General features: G+C 34.3%; 1 long non-coding RNA gene and 1 pseudogene across 1 annotated transcript in view; both read right to left on the reverse strand.

Moving 5' to 3' along the window:
- Positions 1-1,233: 1,233 nt before the first annotated feature.
- On the reverse strand, positions 1,234-8,937 carry LOC101960774 (FGFR1 oncogene partner 2 pseudogene; annotated as a pseudogene).
- Positions 8,938-11,603: 2,666 nt separating this feature from the next.
- LOC144370585 (uncharacterized) overlaps positions 11,604-22,171 on the reverse strand; it is a 45,975-nt gene continuing 35,407 nt past the window's right edge. The window contains exons 4-5 of the long non-coding RNA XR_013430499.1: positions 19,080-19,185; positions 11,604-12,150 (exon numbers count right to left, since the gene is read on the reverse strand). This is a non-coding gene — a long non-coding RNA (uncharacterized LOC144370585). The remainder of the gene's footprint in view (positions 12,151-19,079; positions 19,186-22,171) is intronic.

Below are 22,171 nucleotides of genomic sequence, written 5' to 3' on the forward strand. Positions count from 1 at the left end.
CATGTAAAGATCCTTGAAAATTATACTTAAAGGTAGAATTTGCTACTTGTGTAAATTTTAATATATATCAATGTAAATGAATATTATATATTTAGTCATATTTGATACCATTATTTTATTTTATAATCACAAAAAATAAGAAAAAACAGTTTTTAATTATTGTTAAAGCAAATTTCTGTATTGGTGGCCTTTAAAAATATTTACATACTATTTGATTTTTTTAACCCCATTTAAAAATGGAAGGTGATAAGAAAAATGTCACAGGTTATGAGAAAAGATGGAATTTTAAAATAGATACAGAATTTTTTCTTTGAAATTTGAACCTACTTTTCTCTAAATCAAGAGCAATTATTTAAAAAATGGCTACATGAGCCAGAGGAATTCTGAATTTACTTTGAAATTACTATATCTATCTTAATACATCAAGCATTTCAACTCTGTCATTTAAACAAACTATAAAATATCCTTCAGTATCAACCAGAAAAAGAAAACTCTTGTTTTCCTTATTTACTGAAAACCAAAAGCTATTCTTTCAGAGGAGTAGTTTAACCTTAATAAGATCTTCCTTAGAAAGTAACATTCCTATTCTTTTATTGCTGAAATGACATTTCATACACTTTAGCGTATTATGGACAATTTTTAGCTAAGTATCAGTTATGGTACATTAGCTATAAAATTAAATTGCCTCTTTTATTAGTGATGCATGCCAAACATCTACAGCATTTAAACTTGAATTTTCTTTGACAAAAAATATCAATTAATGGGAAAGGAGACAATCAATAAAGCTGAAGACTCATGGTCCATAAGTTATTTGCTAACTGTGACACCAAACAACAAGGACAAAATTTAGAATGAGGATTTTCCATTCATAAAACCATGTTAAAAATCTTAAATTTTTAAATTGGTGTAATACTATGAATTCCCAAACATTTTCAGGTAATATTCAAGTTTAAGTACATCCAGAAAGCCAACAGCCTGGCTGAATGCCCTTGATCTATTAAGAAGTCACTGTGAAAACCCTTCCTCTGTTCACCAATTAACAATGGTGTTTTGGAATAGAGTTTATGACCATTACCTATACATTTTTTTTTCTGTTGTTGTTATTGCTTTGAGAGTTGAACTGTACATATTATAGAGGGGAAAAACAAGGTTGGCTGAATTGAATCTTCTTTAATTGACTAGTTTTGATGACCATTTGAAGCCATGCATGATGTTCCCAGACTTGGAAGCCCTTTAGCTTTTCCTTAGACTCAGTTCACTATTGGTCACTAATGCTGACAAAGACATACTTTCTAAAGCACTGCCCTATGAGTCATAAGTGATTTTCAAATTATTCCAAGGATCTCTCTCAATCCTTTGTTTTCTTGTTCAAGTTGGAATATTCTTTCCTGTTCTTTGCAGCCCTGTTGCTCACTCATTTCAATGGCCCTCCTCATTCCTGTTGCCTTTTCAGTGATCCGATCAGCATGTGCTTCTAACACATTCTGATGTGCTTCCAAGTGCCTCCCCTCCAGTCCATGTTGAAATGCTTCAAGGATGTGTTGAGATGGATCAAGGAAGAATCCTTTGGCTTTATTATGATGTACCATGTCAGTCTTGGAGTGTTGCTCCTTTAACTTCATTATCATAGCTGGATCATCTTTTTTTTTTTTTTTTTTTTGCTAGCCATGAGCAATCTAAACATTTATTTTCTTAGTTGCTCATTGTAAGTTCCAAGACAGACTCATGTTCTTCGGGGATGTATGCAATTTTTTGTTCTCTTGTTGCAATTCTCGGATTTGTCTGTTTTCTTGCTGAATTCCCATAACCAATGTGGACTGTAGCTGATGTCTTGGGACTTAAGTTATTGAACTTCTTCCTGTCACTGTGTCCTTGCTTCTACTTGTTGAGAACTGTGGTTTGCTCAGGATATCATGATGATCTCTCAATCTTCCAACAAGGGCTCTAGTGTCAGCCTCGTTGGTGCAACTCAGTTCTAGAATACTTAGCTCTCAGTCTCTCCAGTCATCAGCTGTGGCGAATAACTAGGTTACAAAGCTTCTGCCAACCCTGACTTAAGAACCCAAGGCAAGAGCCCTTGTTCTGCCTCTTCAGCTAGAAGACAAAGAACCTGACAGAGAGAGCCAGGGCAGCTGGAGAACCCGGGGGCTCAGACCCAGCTCTGGGAGGCAATTTGCATGAGAGATAGTGGTCTAAAAGTAACCAAAGTATATTTTTGTAGCAGAATTAAAATTGTTGAGTGACAAGTTTTTTCTTTTTCTTTTTTTAAGAGTTATATCAAACTGCTTCCACCAGAAAGTGGGAGTGTGACTGTTGGGGCTGCCCCCTCTAGCAGCATTGAATATTCTCATTAAAAAAATTAAAATTCTTGGGCCACATAAAAAAATAAAATAAAGGTATTGTGTCCATCAAAAACTAAAAAATAAGTATTAAAAAATTCTCTCTCTCTCAAAAAAATTCTTGCTCATTAAAATGCAAGAAAAGTTGTTTGTTCATTTTGATTACTGATAAAAGATATTTTTTCCCTTCAAATTTTAGCATACCCGCATCATTTCTTCTTCTTTTTTTCTTATAAGAAATTTTTGATTAAAATTTTTATTAAATTCCATCATACATTCAGAGAAATACTGTAAGACATGGTAGAACTCGGCACCTAACAAAAGCAGAGTGAATATTCTTCTTGATTGCACATAAAGCATTTTGTCAGTATTATTATGTAGACAATAAACGTTTCCAAAAAAATTTCAGAGATTAAAATATGAAGTATATTCTGACTACAATGGAATGAAATTAGAAATCTTTCAGAGAAATAAATGTAGTAAATTAAAAAATTGTGGAAATTAAACAATACACTCCTAAATAATTAGCAGTGTCAAAGAAGAAGTCATAATGCTAATTAGAAATGCTTTCATATAAAAAACTAGAAACACAAAATATCAAAACTTACAGAACTCAGCGAAAGCAGTATTTAAAGAAATATTGATACGTGTAAATAGCTGTATATAGTTGTTACATAGCTGTATTATTATAATCCGGAATCAGAAAGGGGACATTATTACTGATTTTACAGAAACAAAAAGGAATTACTATAAACAAAAGTATAGATATGCCAAAAGTTTAGATAATTCAAATGACATGGATAAATTCTTTTAGAAATACACAAACTCCCCAAACTGATTCAAGAACAAAGGTATGAACTGGCATCCCTTATAAATATCAAGATAATCATCCTTCTCAAAATACTATCAATTTGATTCCAAAAACAACACAAAGTATTATATACCATGACCAAGTGGCTTCTATCCCAGGAATGCAATCTTGGATCATCATATGAGAATCAATCAATGTAACACACCACTATCTGTAGACTAAAGGACAAAAACCACAAATAATAAAATTATTTGACAGAAGTTAACAATTTTCACGCTAAAAACACTCAGCAAACTAGGAATAAAAGGGAATTTCCTCAAACTAAAGAATGATAAAGGGATAAAGGACATCTAAAATAAATCTATAGGAAACATCATATTTAATGGTAAAGGACAAAATGCTTTCCTCCTAAGACCAGGGAAATGACAAAGATGTCCATTCTGATCACATATTCAACATTATGCTGGAGCTCCTATTCAGGAAATTTAGCAAGGAAAAGAACATAAAATGCATTCATATTGGACATAAAATTGGTAAAGTTCTCTCTATTTCGGATGACAGTATTTTGTACAATCCCGAGGAATTCACATAAAATCCAAAATATATGAGTTTTCAGTAAGGTTGCAGGATACAAGATCAATCTAAAAAATAACGTGTATCTCTGTTCTCTTTCAGTGAATAGTCCAAATATAAAATGAGGCAAACTTTTCTCTTTGTGACACTACCAAAAAGGAAAATAGGAACAAATATAGCAAAAGAAGTGCAAGATTTATACACTGAAACATACAAAGCCTCCTTGAAAGCAATTAAAGCCCTAAATAAATAGGAGACATTCTGTGTTCATTGATCACAAGATTTGATATTGTTAGAAGAGTAACATTTTCCACATTGATTTCATATTCAGTATAATCCATATCAAGATTCCAGCTGCCTTCTATGCATGAATTGACAAACTGTTTCTAAACTTCATATCAGAATGCATCTATAATTGCTAAGGCAATTTGAAAAAGGAAGCAAAAAGTTGGGGGGATTACCCTTCTTGATTTGAAACTGACTACCAGACCAAATAAATCAATTGAAACATGACATGCATCAGTACAAATTATTCTTTTAAATAGATGAATAACATTGCATTGTGTAATTATACCACATATTGTTGATCACTAAAAAGTTATGCTACCACTTATAAATAGGCCCATCTTTTCTTTTTTTCTTTTTAGTTGCATTTTGGGGTTGTACCACAGCCCTTTGCATTTGTTAGGCAAATGCTCTACCACTGAGCTACATTCCTAGCCCCATGGGTACCATTTTTAAGAAGTTGACACTGTTTAATTTTGTCAGGTGGCAAAAAAGTCATTGCTATTTTAGGAAAACAAATATATATTTGAACTTTCTCTGATTTTCTAGTTTTTTATTTATTTACTTTTGATTTTGAAGTGGAATCATCTGTTCTTTTTAACCTTTAATCATCATTTCATTTTAACCTTTCATCAAATGAACAAGTATCTAAGATTAAAGACATTTAAGGAATATTTTGTGACTCTTCAGAGAAGCAAAACTATGGAGTTTTATGTTTAGGAAATGAAACTTGTATCATTTATTCTTTAAAATTGATTTTCTTCACTACCACTAGCACACTTATTTGTGCTATGAAAGCAAATTCTGTTCTACTGCAAAATTACCTTTTATCTGATTTTAAAAGCAAAATTCCAGGGCTGGGGTTGTAGCTCAATGGTAGAGCACTTGCCTGGCAGGTGTGAGGCACTGGGTTCGATCCTTAGTACCACATATAAATAAAGAAAGAACAAAAGTTTAAAGAAAAGCAAAGTTTAGCTTAGAATACTAAAATTCAGCTTGGTTCTTTGAAAATAATTTTATTAATTTATTTTTGGTTATGAGCAATCAGGAGCCATTTTAAATGCTTTTTATTCTTTAGCATAATTGCTTTTCAATGAAGTAAGACCAAATGTGCATTCTGAGAACTGTATTATTATAATATTTGGGAATTGTTTAGGAAACATCCTTGTTTTATATCCTGAGTGTCTGTGAATGTCATCCAGTTTAGAAGGCACACCTAAAACCAAGAAACAATCAAATGACTGACTTTTCCCCCCATGCACTGTGACTAAGAGGGAGGGTTTTCATCTTCACAATAAGAGGAAATCTCATTTCTTTGCAACAGATTTCCAACATTATCTCTACTCTCGTTGCTTAAGGAGAAACTATAATAGCAAATTTTGTTTTAAAAATAAGTGATGATTTGATGTTATGAAGAATTGCCGCGCATGTATGTTTTCCTTTTCTTTTCGTTTTAGACCAGTGTTTGTTAGTCAGTGTTAAAGGAAAATTTATTTTAAATAGCAGTGTGACCAGCAAAGCTTTAAAAGTTCTCAGCAATGTGTCCATGGGGTGTTTGGAAAGGCCATTTCAGGTCTCATCTTCATGCCCCATTACAGAGTTAAAATTTGTAGCTAATTACTTTCACTAACCTCTGAATCTACTGACATGGCTTTCTTTTTCTTTTATGAAACTCAAAGTGATTTGTTTACTTTTGTCTTTGTCCAGACTTGAAAGAAAAAAATTTGTTCAGATATTGGATGTTTTATAAGCAGGATGTGTTCTTATAATGAAGAGAATTAATAGGTTGAGGAAACACAAGGGAAGCAATTTTTCAGTTGGACGACTATTATGTCAGAGTGATAATGCCTAACAGTTCCTTCTGAGTAGTATGATTGCTTTCCACCACAGATCATAGACAGACATTAAATATGGGCACATTTTATTCACAAATAAATATTTTTACTTGATTTGGCCCCAGCAAAACTCTTGAAATAGAAGCAATTCTATTTATTGTTATAAATAGAATTATATTTGGGAGGAATAATTTAAAACAGAAAGACAATGTATGTAGCTAAGTAAAGATAAAGTAAGCCTCAGAGAGAATAACAAAATCAAAGAAGGAATTTAACATTTTAAAGTAAAGACAGCTATTATGTGTATGTGCAGAGAAATATAAAGGGTACACAAGCAAATTTCAGAGGTTATATTAAAAATAACATTCAGATGATTTATTTATGTTCTATTAATGACATAATTGAAACATTCATTTCATCAATTTGTGTTAACACTGTACAATATAGAAAGCCTCCTGTGCTTGACTGGTAAAGAAAATGGGCACACGTAAATTTACAAATATATTCTATTTTCTCCTCATTGTTAAATCCTTTTCCTTTTCCTTTTAGTTTTCTTGCTTCATGAGTATCACACATAAAAGGGGAGATGTCAAAAGGATGTGAATCTCAGGAACATAGAAGAGAAAGAGGAACGAAGAATGTAATCCTTATAAAGGATTTCCTAAATTACTAAATTTCAATCTTTAATTTTTTTTTGCAAAGTTCTTTGCTGTTTTTTGTTTTTTTCCCCCCTTCAAAGAGAGTTAGGAATGTCATACTTGGTAACAATGTAATCTGCCTCTTGGGATTTTTTTCCCCCCAATGATAAAACCTGCTGAAACCAATGTATTTTTTTATTGGTAAAGGCTCAGAAGTTCAATTAATTTTTGTTTGCTAGATAATTATTTATGTAAATGTTACATAAAAGGCAGCACAGGTTCTCATGAGGAAATGAGAAATGAGAAAATCTGAGTTTTGAGCTATTCCTTGGTATAAGATAGAATTTCCAAGATGCCTGTCTTGAGTTTTCCTTTGTACATCTAAGTGGAGGTAATAAGGCCAGATTGACTGACCCTACAGGGTTATTAATGGGGAAAAATTAGATAATATCTGTTTGGACATGTGCTCAAAAAAACTAAAAGAAATCATTAAAAGGCAGAGTTAATATTACTGATAAACAAAAATTCTGAAAATCTGTTATTTTAAGTTTTCCAAGTTGTCCTTTCTTCTTTATTTGCAGACTGCTCAATACTGATATCATGTTTAGTTATGTGTATGAATTATTGTCAAGTCCAGTGAGACAGAACTTTAATTTAAAAAAGTATCCAAAAGCATAAAAGCAACAGAAAATACTAACTCTTCAGCAAAATGTTATACCATGTTTTGCCTTCCTTCTATCCATTCAGCTGAATATATTTGATGTGAGATATTAAAATTTAAATTATAATAATTAAAATTATTTTTTGTCACTCAATACTTTATGTGCCAGATATTTTCTGTGGACCTTACATGTATATCTTATGTAATTCTCACACTAGTCCCATGAGGTCATTACTCTTTATGATCCTAGAATGTCATGAGCTGTATTATTTTAATCTGGAATCATCTCTGCCAAAAAAAAAAAATCAAAGAACAAAACCTTACTTCCTTGAGCATGCTACAAATCCAATTTATGAAACAACAGGCATGGTTGTTGTTTATATTTTTTGGCAGTTACAGAATACTATTTGTTTACTTGACAGAGCTAGTTTACTAAGGATATTTCCCCAATAGGAAATAACAATTAGTAAGTGTGGGAAGTTAAAAATGCAATTTTAAAATATGTTTATAGAACCAGAACTTTTAGATGGTAATCCTATATTCCAACTAACATAACTAAAGTAATGTAATGTAAAAGACAATTAGTCAAACACCATCAATTTTTTTAAAATTTAGAAGCAGATACATTTGCTAATTTTCCCCCCTTCTGAAAGTGGTATCAGAAATGAATCCAATATAGTTGGGATCTAATAACACTGAATTCTTTAAACCTAAAGTTAACATTTCCTCAAGAAAATTGATTATATTAGTATTTTTATTTTATGAACTGTTTTATTGATGTATCTTGAAATACACATACCTTCACATACTTTTTTTTTTAAGAGAGAGAATTTTTTAATATTTATTTTTTAGTTTTCGGTGGGCACAACATCTTTATTATTTTATTTTATTTTTTATGTGGTGCTGAGGATCGAACCCAGCGCCCAGCACATACCAGGCGAGCGCACTACCGCTTGAGCCACATCCCCAGCCCAACCTTCACATACTTAATGTGTGACAATTGATGAGTTTGAACACATGCAGAACTCATGATACCATCAGAAAAATTGAGATAATAGACATATCCAACACTTCCAAAAGTTTCCTTGTGTCTCCCTGGTTTTTTGCATGTGTGTGATAACCCCACATGAGATTTACCCTCTTAACCAGTTTTGCAGTGCACAATACTATCTTGTTCACTATAAGCAATATGTTGTTTGGCAGATCTCTAGAACTTATTCATCTAGTTTAACTGCAACTTTATACCCATTGAGTAGCTTCTCATTTTTCCCACCCACTATCAGTCCCTGGCAACCCTTATCATATTCTCTGCCTCTATGAGTTTGATACCTCATGTAAATGGAACCATCCAGTCTTTGTCCTTCTGCAACTGGCTTATTTCAGTTGGTTTAATGTCTTCCAGCTTCATCCATGTTGTTACAAATGGCAGGATTTCCTTCTTTCGTAAGGACAAGTAATATTTCATTGTATATATGTACAATATATTCTTCATTCATTCATCTAACCACAGACATTTAGGTTGTTTTCATACCTTATCTATTATGAATAGTGCTGCAATGAATGCTGGAGTGCAGATATCTTTTTGAGATACTGATTTCAATGATTTTGGATATATACTCAGAAGTGGGATTGCTGGATCATGTGGTAGTTTTATTTTTAAAATATTGAGGAACCTCCATACTGTTTTCCAAAACTGTTACACCATTTTACATTTCTATCAGCAGGGTACAAAGGCACAAGTTTTTCCAGATCCTTACCAACACTTACCTTTAAAACTTTTTAAAACAATAATCATCCTAACAGTCATGATATAATTAGATCTCATTGTAGTTTTGTTTTGCATTTCCCTAATAATTAAAGATGTTGAAGTGTTTCTATATAACTTTTAGCCATTTGTGCAACTTTTGGGGGGAAACATTTGTTCAAGTCCTTTACCACACACAAAAATCAACTGAAAGTAGAATAGAAACTTAAATAAAAAACCCAAATCTGTCAAACTTCTGGAAGAAAAAGTAAGGGAAATGCTTCTTGACACTGGCCTTGACAATGGTTTCTTGGCTATGGCACTAAACACAGGCAACAAAAGCAAAAATAGAAAAGCAGAATTATTTCAAACCAAAAAATATTTGCACAACAGAGGAAACAATCAACAGAATGAAAAGCAGCCTATGGAATGGATTGCAAACCATGTTATCTGGTAAGGGGTTGTTTTTCAAAAAGTGTATAAGGAACTCCAGAATCTCAATTCCTCTAGTTCTTTTGAAACTTGACATTTTGCTAGTGGACAGATGAAAATGATGTGCATGATTTTGGAGTAACTATTTGGAGTAACAAAACTATTGAGGGAAATGTTTTTCAGGGTCATTAGCATTCACATGAAAATTTATAAATTTAAAAATAAAATAAATAGTTATCTTTAGCCATGGAGTATTCTTACATGGTATTCCATTTACGTTATTATAAACTTTGGTTCCAGATACAAGAGAATTTTAAATATTTAACTCTACTCCACAACTTTGAAGTACTTTTTTAAAGCTTAAAATATTTTTCACTTCCTGCCAAAGTAGGAAATATAAAGAACTCTTTTAATTTTTTACTTTCTTTGCTTTCCAGCCAATATTCTCTGCAATTGCTCATGGAATATTTATCATAAATCAAGCATTTGTAACATGAGAGATATTGCCATTATGCACAATTATTCTTTTTTTTTCCTGGAGAAAATCTGTTTATGGCACCAAATATAGATAAATCACACCATAATATAGTCAGTTATCTTCATCAGTTCTCAGAGGACCAGAAAATGAAGCAACTGAATGTAATTTGGGTTTTAGAATATTATTTATGTTGAAAAAGAGACTTCTGATATTTGGTTGGAACGAGATGGCTCTCCAGATACTGTTATTTCTCACTTATTATAAAAACATTACACAATTTCTTTCATTCTTCAACTTTATTAGATTGTTCAGAAGGACTCACAATTTAGGGTGCAAAGCAATGATGAGCACTTTTGTTGCCTTCTATAGATGAACTGAGGCAGGGAGTAATACACTGTTCAGCACATTGGAAGGATATTTATATAGGAGTCAGATCATAGATTCTAAGTATTTGAAATAAAAGGACTTGGTATATCATCATTTGTCATGATAAGAAATAAATCTTTTTTTAAAAAACACTCTTATGGTATAAAGATTGCTGCTTATCTGAGAGATTGTCCATTAAAATTTGACCAAATTTTTAGATTATGACACAAATATCTACCTCTAGATATACCAGGAGTGTCTCTTTCAGTCAGAACATTATAAAGGTAGAAAGACCTGATAGAGGGGATTCTAGTCCTAGCTATGGTACAAATTACCTTTGTGCTTTACATAAATTACTTGGACTTTTAGTTTAGCTTCTCTTTTCATGAGACCTTATTCCTATGAACAAAAATGATGCACTTGGTTCTACCATTTGATGAAATCCACTGCATGCCTGAAGAGGCCATTGAATAGCATTAGAGAATTGAATTATGGAAAGGAATGGGCCTGGTAATCTCTCATGTATGGGTTTTAGTCCATGTTCCACAGCTAGCTGTGGAAAGTTGGGCTTATATTCTAGGTCTTGATTCTCTTTAATAGTTTAACTAAACACTATGGAAACATGAAAGGCAATTAAGACACATTTCATTAATCTGTAAAATGATGTGATCAGACAGGCTGGTATCTGATTCCTCTCTCCTTTCTAAAATGCCTATGCTACTTTATCATCTTCTGAATCTCATATAACACCCATTAGAATTACAACAAGACTCTATTATTTTTTTGAGATGTCAGGAAGCTAGACATATACTTATTTGTGGAATAGAACTAATTGGGAATGTTCTATTCTTGAAATTTGAAAATCGTACCTTCTACCCATCATAAAGAACAAGCAAAGCTATGGTCTTTAATTAAGGAGGGCCTCTTGCAAAGCTTTGGTTCATGGGGACCTTGGGAGAAAGACAGTTACTTTATAGTGAGAAGGTAGATTAGATATTCCATATCCTTCTTCTAGACGCCCATCTGTTAGACCTCAGGATGGAGATAAAAATAAATAAACACAGTTCCCAATGAATGGGATATTTGAGGAACAATCCATTAGTGCCAGAGGCTGTGAAACAACCATCATCATGGTGAAGACAAAGGTGGATTGATAACTCTCTGGTCCCTTGCTCCTGGAACAGCAGGCATTCATTGGCCAAGTTTCTTCTGTTTTTGATATTGCATGATTAGATAGTAATACCACAGAGGAGTCATCTTTTGAAAGTATTACTTCCAAAAGCACATGGTATAGCATTTGCTATCTTAATTCCATAGTTTCAAATTCTAGTTTTAAAGTAGAGTTTGCCAAAATATTTCATCCTTCTTTGGGATTTTTGATGCATTCATTTTCTAATATATTATTTCTTGTGAATAGCAGAATGAATTAAGTATGGGTGGGTTGGCCTAGTTGGTAAGGATATGGTGCTAAGAAGACCCAGTTGAGGGGTTTGGCCTTTACCTCCAAGCTGGCAATAGATGGCATTTATTGTTCCATAACCATAGGCTATCATAGGTCCATATGAATGGTTACCTTCCAGATTCTTTGGCCCACAAGTGATGAGGTGAGAAAGTGTGGACTAATTATGAAACTCCATTATCACTCTTGCAAAAGCAGTCAGAATTCCTAGTAGGGGTCAAGACATGTAGGAATAAACAATGCATTTGAAATTCCAAAACTGGGGGTACTGTAAGTTCACAGTATTCAAAGTTGCTGATGGAGTCCAGAGTCTGTTAGAACATAAAAAGCATGTGGTTTTTATTTTAAAGATGTAAGACAGTCTGCATATTTGAACGTTTTTTTTTCCCCCTCAGATATTTTCCCTGTTTTGGGACGTTTAACATGGTAGAACAGCATGTGCAGGAAAGGTACATGCGGAACTTCATTGTTTTGAATTAGTTGTCACAAAAGCATGCAGTTTTCTTGAGGTTCCTTCCAAGTTTGAAGTCTGAAAAAGGATAGATTAGCATGAAGACTGCCATCACCTTATCTAACCCAGTCCAGTAAAAAAATCTCAGTAACTTTGGCGTTTAATAGTTTAACTAGACTATTAACTATGGAAACTTGAAAGGCAACTAAGAGGTATTTCATGATTTCCAGAGATTTATATTGTAGTGAAAGAGGTGGGTATGAATAAACTAAAGGTAATAGAGCGTAGACTCTGAAAACAATGCAAATTTAGGTACAATAGCAATTGAGTTAATGCCAAAGAGACCAAATGACCGGTTCCAACTGAGGAAACCACCGAGTTTTCCTGGTGAAGTTATGAAGCTTTTCAAAGCTGGGAGAACTTAAATATGCTAAGTTACTGTATTTTTAAATTTATTTTGTTATTTGTTCATTCCTTCACTAGCTAAATAAAAATACTTTGGAATTTTCACTATGTACCAGTTACCTTGGCAAGTTTTACATTAATGGATCATGCAGTCTTATGGTACAGAAATATTTACAATAAATGATCAATTATCACATGACTTAATACAAACTGATGTGTGTTCTCAGGGGTAAAACAGTATAGCGGTTCAAGGAATAAAACTTGACCTGATGTCCAAAAAAATGACTAGATATTGACTAGTGATAAAAAAAGGGTGAGACACATATTTCAGGTAAGGAAAATAACAGAAATATTGATGACTCCAGTATGCAAACTAATGGGAATAATGTAGAGAGAGAATATACTTGTTAGAAGCACTATTTTTGTTTGGATATGAGGTGTCTCCAATAGCTCTTGTGCTATGTTCAGAGATAAAATGATTACATTATGGGAACTTCAATATAATCAGTAGATTGATCCATTTGATGGATCAATAATTTAAAAGGATTATTGTACTGGATGGTAACTGTAGGCAGGTGGTATGTGGCTAGAGGGAGGTCTCTGATGGCATACCCTTGGGGATGTCTCCAAGGCTCCTCTCCCTCTCTGTTCACCAGGCATCTTGAGCAGAGAAGCTTTCCTCAGCCTCACTCTTACACCATGATTTTCTGCTTCATCTCAGGTCCAGAGCAATGGAGTGGGACAATCAAAGACTCTGGAACCATAAACCCAAATAAATTTTCCTTCTCTAAGTTGTTCTTGTCAGGTATGTTGGTTATGGAAATGAAAACCTAATTAACTAACACAAGCACATACTGGAGAACCAGATTGCTTGCATTCAAACCCCAACTCTTATCACTAACCAGCTGTGTGAATTTGACTACTTATTTTATTTTCTCCAGTCTTGTTTTCTTTACCATATATAGGACCTACCTCGGAGTGTTATTTATGACTAATATATGTGAAGTAAATGTGAAGATTATCATAATCAAAACGGAATTGTTTGTGTCCAACATAAAAAAAAATAAAATAAGTAAAGCCAGGAAGTTATGAAGAAAGGGATTTTTATGTATGTTGTCTGGTAGTAATAATCATAAAAGACTTACTCAAAACCACAAGATAACACAGGGGCCACTGCAACCTTACACAAAAAGCATAAGGATATTATACAAGGATTTCTGCTGAGCAACCCATCTACAAGGTTATCTGCCCAGCAACTGCTTGTGCAACCTTGGACTGATCTCCCTATCATTATTAGTCATTTTAGCCTAATAATATGGTTTCAAAATATCTGATGTAATCCTTTCATTTTTCTCTTTAGAAATATCCTCTTGCCTCAACCTCTTTGAATATGCATATAGAATAAAAATAGTGGATTAGTTTTCTTATTTTTTAAATATTTATTTTTAAATATTTATTTTTTTATTTGTGTGTTTTTTTGTAGTTGTAGATGGACAGCATGTCTTTATTTTATTTGTTTACTTTTATGTGGTGCTGAGGATCGAACTCAGTACCTCACACATTGAGGCAAGCACTCTGCCACTGAGCGGTGGCCCCAGCCTCCGTTTTCCTATATTGCTCAATACTTTTTAAGGACTAAGTAGGTTTGCCCATCCTCAACTACTAAGTTGTACTACAACATTATATCCGAATGAAATAATGAAATTTTTGGGATAGTAGATTGTATATTTCAAATGAAACCCAGTTATGTGAATTTTGAAAATGGTTTAAATGATTTACAAAGATATATCATGGCGAGATGCCTCACTTTTATAGCAGTTAAGTTTATTAAATGATTATCCTTATAAAAATTTGCCATTTGAAATTATCAGCTTGCCACAGCATTTTCTCAACAGAAAAATGGGCAATATTCTTCATTTCTAAAACCATTACCAGAAGATAAACAACAGAGATTAAAAACTGTCAACCCAACCATTTGGTTTCTTAGTAACTCAGTCTAGCAGTTTACTGAAAATTCCTACCAGGAAATTCTAAATGACATCTCTTGAATGTCATTATGAAACAGATGTAGTGATATTATGGTATAAACATTTACTTGTCCACCTACATTTCCAGTTGATAAAAAGACTAAATTTAACACGTGAAAAAAAATCACTTTACCTTCAAAGAGGCTTAGATTATGCTATAAAATCTGGTTTATGTAACACCATATTTCCAGGTACCAAACTCCTGTTAGCTAAAACCACATGAAATAAAATTTAATAAAAATTGAGTATTGTTGTTTTAGTCAGCTTTTTCATCACTGTGACTAAAAGCTGTGACAGAACAATTTTAGAGAAGAAAAAGTTTATTTGGGGGCTCATGGTTTCAGAGGTCTCAGTCCATAGATGTCTGGCTTCATTTCTTGGGACTTAAGGTGAAGCCGAACATCATGGCAGAAGAGTATGGTGGAGGGATGCGGCTCACATGATGATCAGGAAGCAGAGAGAGACTTCACACATCAGATTCAAAATATATATTCCAAAGACATGTCTCCAATGACCCACTTGCTCCAGCTACACCTTCCCTACCCACCTTCAATCAACACTCAGTTATTACCCACCAGGGAATTAATTCACTGATTAAGTTAAGGATCTCATACCTCAATCATTTCTCCTCTAAACCTTGCATAGTCTCACACATGAGCTTTTGGGGAACACCTAATATATAAATAGTTGTTTGGTTTCCAATTCAGGTGTATGCTAGTACTTTTACCCAACATATTTCTACTTCCTCACTACTTCCACTTCCATTCTTTTCATATATATATATATATATCTTTTTATATACATAGAGTGAAACTTCCCATTTTTGTGGTTGTACATAATGTGGAGTTACGTTGGTTGTGTATTCATATATGAACACAGGAAAGTTATGCCTGATTCATTTTAATATCTTTCCCAATCCAATCTCCCCTCCTTCCCTACCCCCTGCCTATTTTGAGTCAGCTTCTGCATATCAGAAGAACATTCAGCCTTTGAATTTGGGGGATTGGCTTATTTCACTTAGCATGATAGTCTCTAGTTCTGTTCATTTAGTGGCAAATGCCATAATTTCGTTCTTATTTATGGCTGTTCACTTTTACTCTTTTCTTTCTTAGGAAATACATTTTCTCCTTGGTAAAATCCATGCAACTTTTGAGTGGGTGCAAAAAATCAGTCCCACAGTAAAAGGAGCCTGACAGAGTATGGGGGTTTGAAGTGTTTTGCATGCTTGGAAGAGATAAAAATGTTAAGAATTGTCAGTGAGGAAAAAAAAAAAGGTATATATGTCATAGTAAAAAGGTCAGACTTTATCTTGTAGGTAATTGGGAGCCAAAGAGAAGTAGAAGTAATTGCATAACTTTAAAATTATTTGATAATGTGTGAATTATTTAAATGTACACATTATAGCTATATGCTTGATGTATCAGTTTTGGTTTTCTAGAACACTTATAAAACTGTGTAACATTCTTTTTTCAGGCTATGTTTCTCCTTTTCTCTCTTTTTTGAAAAATCAAGCAAAGATTAAATTCTTTTTCTTTGCAACTTATAAGAAAACATTTTTCAAAAAAAAAAAGCATCATAGTGTGTTGAGATATGCCATGATATAAACCACTGTCTGTCTAAACAAGATGAAACCCCCAAACTTTTGTCTTTCTAAAACCTGGAATGGCACAGAAATTCGGAGCAGGATGTAGCTAGCACGTGAGCACAGTGAAAACATTAATACTTACTATCTTGCTTCGGTAATCTGTTTTGCCAGGTGTTGTGGTAGGTAAATACAGGAACTTTTCTTTGATCATGTCAGCAAGACAAATGATACAATGACTATTTCTCACCAGATTCATTTTATTTCAAAATGAGATAATAGATTATTGAATCAAAGCCAGAAAGTCAATCAGGCTAATCTCAAAACCAGACCTGAAACAATTAAATGTCTCCATTGTACGGGAGCTCATATTTGGCTGATGAATTAATTTTAATCATTTTCATACTTTATTTATATTAAGGCCTTGATTATGACTACCTTGACAGTAAGAAATGACTTCATTATACAAGTAGCTAATTAAATAACTGCCTAGATACCAATAAACAGCTGAACATAGAAACCAAAGATGTTTAACAGAACTTAAAATAAAGGTACAATTGAACGTCATTCTTTCTAGTTTCTTGCCAAGTATTAATTACCTCTTTTACATAAACAACTGAGATATAGCCCTTTTAAGATTGGGGGAAATTAACTGAAGTGTCAAATGGTCAATCTATTGGTGCAGTGATCAGAGGTGACTGGCATTTTTACAGAATCTCCATCCCCAAATCATCTTCTGACATTCTCCTTTAACTAGAAGGATATCTCACTGTTTGTTATTAACCCATAAACTTGCAATTGTATCCACTGGGCTTGAGTTACCAACATGTTATTTACTATGTTATTAAGAAATGAGATGCCTTGAAAATATATTTTCCTCTTAAAACTTTTATTTTTTTCCCCATAAACTCTTTTTCTCTAGTTACTTCTGTCTCTGTTTAGTTTCAAGGCTAAATTCTTTGCTTGGTTTCTGCCTCAAGTAGGATCCACATTTATTAATTAATTTAATTACTCAGTCATTAAGTAAATTAACTCATCAATTAATGTATTGAAGTGGTAGTGGGAAAGAAGGAAGTGCAGACTAATAAATTCCATGACATCAAAGAGATTCAAATTTGTGAGAAGCCATTAAAGAGTGAAAATGCAGCATAAGTACAATGTAGGACATAAGTGCTTAAACTCAAATTATATGTGTAAACCTAGTTTAATAGCATTGTCAGGTCTATGTCACCAAAAAAAAATAGTATCTGAGATTCATTTTGATAGGCATTAATAATCAAAGTCTATGAAAGGTTGTAGGTGAGGAAGTTGTTTCTGATATTTGGAGAAGTAATAAGAAATCAGATAATAATAGGATCTTCATGTCTTTTGTGATTTTGTCCTTAAATAGTGGGGAAATTGAAAAGACTAGTGATCTTTAAAGACTTTTCAGTAATGGCAGGATCTAGCTTGAATTTTAGAATGATTTGAAGACCTGTTAAATGAAAATTAATTCTAAGGTTAATTGATTGATTGATTGATCTGACCACTTACTGGTTCCCTGGAGCATGTGTCTGACATTATGATTAGCCGAGTCTCCACAAGCCTCATCAAGGATCCTCTCTGCCAGACTCAACACATCTGTTTCTAGGTCATTACGTTAAGTACCTGAATCCTTGTGATTCTTTTTAATTTCACGAGGATCTATACTTTGTTGATGAAACACATTTTTCACATCCTTCCCTACTCTGATGCTCTCACTTCTCTCCTTGTCCGGTGTTTTTAACATGATCCAGCTGTTCCCTCCCCACTGCTCCATTTGAAGTAATTCCAAACCCGCTTAAGTCCACCTCTCTTGCATCCTGGCTGTTGAAGGAAAACATGCAACTTCACGTTGATGATTCTTTGAGGCGGACTGGCAATTCTACTTCACTTCCTTCCTACTCTACCGCAAAAATAAGAGCAACCAGAAAAGAATGTCTATGGTCCTTTCCATGTCTACCCACCCACTTGCCTGTGCAGCCACCTGCCGGCATTCACTTCCGTTTTGATGGATGAGTTTCTCCTCCTATTTGTGGCCAAGCCCTTTCCTTGCTCACTTCATTCCATCACTTTGTTCAGGATCAAATCCATTGCCCCAGAAAATTTTCGCGTCCTCTCTACCTAATTATGTTTTCTGTCTGCAGGATCATTTCCTTCAGCTTACAAACATCTCATACTATCCCTCATGTTAAAAAAAAAAATCTTTGTTAATCTCACATTCAACTCTAGCCATTTTCCTATGTTTTATTCTGCTTTGCTGAAAATCATGCCACACACCACCCCCCAAAACAAAACAAAACTGTATTGCCATGTCCCATGGCTCTCTTCCTATTCTCTCTTGGACATATTCCAATTAAACTTTTATCACCCTATATGCTATTGCAATTGCTCTTGTCAGGGATCTCTAAATTATCATATCCAATGGTCATTTTTTTTCATCCTTATCCACTCACACCAGAGACCTGATTTGGAAGAATTTATCACATCTTCCTGAAATACTTTCATTAGTGGAGGGTTTGGGTGAGAACTGGGAGAGGATGTAATACTGGGGAAATAAGGGCAATACTTTTAAAAAATATTTTAATTAGTTAAAAAATTTTTTATCATTTTAGAGAAGCTTATTTATTTTAAAGTTACCCAAAGACAACAAGATGCATTCTTGTCTAATCAAAGAGACATTTTTACTTCTCTTTTGACCACTTGTATGGATAAGGTAAGGAAGGACCTTTGGTGTCTTTGATTTCACTCCTTCCAAATTTTGTGCCTTTTAAAAAAGGTATTTTAATGGTAGGTGTTGAAAAACCTTACAACATATTATAATTGTTATTTTGTACAGCAGTAATCAGTTACTCGCCACATAATGTTTTCTTATATTGCTCCCTTTTCTTCCAAGTGTTCCTTTTGGAGGGGTTCATGTGAATTGTGCTTTGGTTCTCCAGTTCTAGCTTTGACTAATCTTCTATTGAACTCACCTATTGCCTCCTTAATTTTGCTCTCATAGGTCCTTTTTCAATTCTGCTTTATCTTCTTTTATATGTTTTCATTTCGGCCCAACTTTCCAATTCTGTCTTTTATTTGCTGGAACATAAGAAATATGACTGTTTTTAGTTTGGTGCCATAAACCCCATAATTCTGTTAATATTGTCATTTAATTACATTTCTTTAAGAAAAGTCGTCTTCTCAGGAGTCAGGTTATTTTTTTTATTTGTACAAAATGTTATTAAACATTGTAGCATTAAATTGAGAGTCGTCCTAGAAATTGAAAAGATTCCTCAAGGAGCTTCAACATCATTCTCAGAGGGTACCTCATTAGGATGCTGAAATAAACACATAAGGTTTTACTGTGCTTTCATTCTCCTTTGTAGGGCACTGAACTTTCAGCATGTGTTTTACCTAAAAGTTCTAAGAATTCTTTTATTGAGCTTCCCAACCTTTTAGTCAGATTCCTTAGTATCATCACATATTCCTGGGGTAAACCAAGTCTCAGCTCCTGAAGCCATCATTTGGGATGTTTGTCTCTTCCAGAATCATGGCTCATTCACTTCTTTTCCTCCCTCCCTCCCTCCCTCCCTTCCTTCCTTCCTTCCTTCCTTCCTTCCTTCCTTCCTTCCTTCCTTCCTTCCTTCCTTCCTTCCTGATTTAAACACTGAGAATTAAAAAGAAGAATACAACTAGGCTCCAAATATAGATTCATATTAAACTGTTATGCTTTACTTTTTAGCTCTCTGATGTCTTCAAAAAGGTAGTTTTTACTTTTTGTCTGACTTTGATAGCTTTTCTCAGCGTTGAGGTTGGTCTGATTTATATATTTCGCCTGCCACCTCTGAATGGTAAGTCCTTGCGGGGGTTTCTTTTGGATACCATAGCAGCCCTTCTACTTTTTGAAGGCTCTTACCTCACCCCACCTGTCCTCTCCCTCCCTGATTCTCCTTGTCTTTGTAGCTTAAGAATACTGAAGGGGCCTAAGCTCAGCCCTCATTCTTTTCCTTCTCTATTGCCCTCATTTTTTTTTTTTTTTAGTGGAAGGGCAGAATACCAGGGATTGAACCCAGGAGGTGCTTAACCACCCAGCTATATCCCCAGCCCTTTTTATTTTTTATTTAGAGACAGGGTCTCGCTTAGTTGCTGAGGCTGGCTTTGAACCTGTGATCCTCCTACCTCAGCATCTGAAGCCATGGGGATAACAGGTATGTGCCAAGGTGTGGGGCTGTATCACACTCTCAGAAGTGTTCACATCTTGCTTTATGGCTTCAGAGAGCTTCTTCATGCTGAATTACAAACCAAATTGACTATTTAGATGTCAAATTAACATTTATACTTAATACATACCAGAATGAGCTTCTACTTCTCTATCTTGAACTAGTCACTTTCCCAGCTGTTTACTGTCACAGGAAGTGGCAACTCCATCCTTATCAAGTGGGTTAAAGAACTTGGTGCCTGTTTTGCCTTCTCAATTTTCTCTTAAACCCCACATACAGACCATCTGTGATGTTCTTGGTGTCATCTTGAAAACAAATAACAAATTTTTCTGAACCTCTTTAATAATATTTTGGTCCAAAATCTTGGATTATTTTTAAAAAAACATGTCACTGTTTTCCCTATTTCTGCAATTGCAATTACCTGTCCCCTCCACTGTCTACTCAACGTTCAACAGTAATAATGATCATCTTGAATCTATAAAATGACAAAATTTTATGTAGTACTTACCAGAACTCTTCTAGATTCTTTAAATATGTTGACTTTTTAAAATCTCACAGAATCCTATTGAGTAGTACCGTTAAATATCCTCGTGACACATACGAGGAAATGGAGGCACAGAGAGCTATTTAATATAACTTCCCAGACATATACAACTGGAAGTGGCAGAGCTAGGTTTTGAACCTTATGCTTAGACTTTCCACGCCAGAGGAAATTTTAAGAGTAAATTACCATCATCTATCTCTATGGCTCAATAAGATCTGCTGTCTGATCCTTTTCAATCCCCTTATCTACCACTGACTTCCTGGATCACTGTGTTCCAGCCATAACGATCTCCTTAGATCTCCTTGCTGAATTCTCTGAGCACACCCTCATCTCAGGGCCTTCCTACTTGCTCTTCCATAGGCCTGCAATCTTTTTCTCCAGACATCCAGATGGATTGCCTTTTGATATTTCTGCTCAAATATTATATCATGACAGAAGCCTTCCCTGACCACTTGGCAGAGTCACAATCCCTTCGTGATTTCTAATCTGATTCTGCAGATTAAAATTTCTCTACAGCACTGTTCATCACTTAGTTTATATGTCTTCTAGGATGGCAGAGACTTACTGTGGAGTGTTCAATCCTCTCCCTCTGAAGCCTACAACAGTATCTGTTATGAAGAAAATGTTCAACTAGTTGTTGAGTGCATGGATGAACGGAGAACAAAATTACTTAGATACTTAGTGATGAATTTCTGGTGCAGCCTAGAGTGGGTGATGAAGCATCTTTTTACTGACTACTCTGTGGTGGAGTAAGTGGGAGCAAGGGCAGGGGAACACAGCATTGCGAAGAGATAAGGTTCATCCTTAGCTTTGTCATCAGTGATGTCAACTTTGTTAATTGAATTCGTCTTGGAGCTCCATTCCCTTTTCTGTAGAACCATGTATTGAAAGCAATATTTACTTAAGGGCTTAATGAACTCTATAATATATCAGAATTGGTATGATTATAGACACCCTTAGTAGAAAAATCAACTTGTCATATGGAAGTGAGGTCTCAACTAGACGTGATTTGGGGTGCCATTTCCATTCCTGCCAGCAAACTTTCAGTAATGCCTGGGGACATTTTTGATTGACATAGTTCTGAGGGGGGGCACTATTGGCCTCTAGTTGGTACAGGACAGAGATGCTGCTGAACTTCCAACAGCACATACTACCCCCAGCAAAGAATTATTGACTCAAAATGTCCACAATTCTGGGGTTGAGAAGCCATTGTATATAACAAGTGAAGATGGTCATATTTTAGGATGAGACTGAAGGAGAAAATCCCAAGTAAAACAGACGGGGGCCACCATATAAATGTCATTTTTTTGTACTGGAACAA

Source organism: Ictidomys tridecemlineatus, chromosome 14, assembly GCF_052094955.1.
Source record: "Ictidomys tridecemlineatus isolate mIctTri1 chromosome 14, mIctTri1.hap1, whole genome shotgun sequence".
Classification (NCBI taxonomy): domain Eukaryota; kingdom Metazoa; phylum Chordata; class Mammalia; order Rodentia; family Sciuridae; genus Ictidomys; species Ictidomys tridecemlineatus.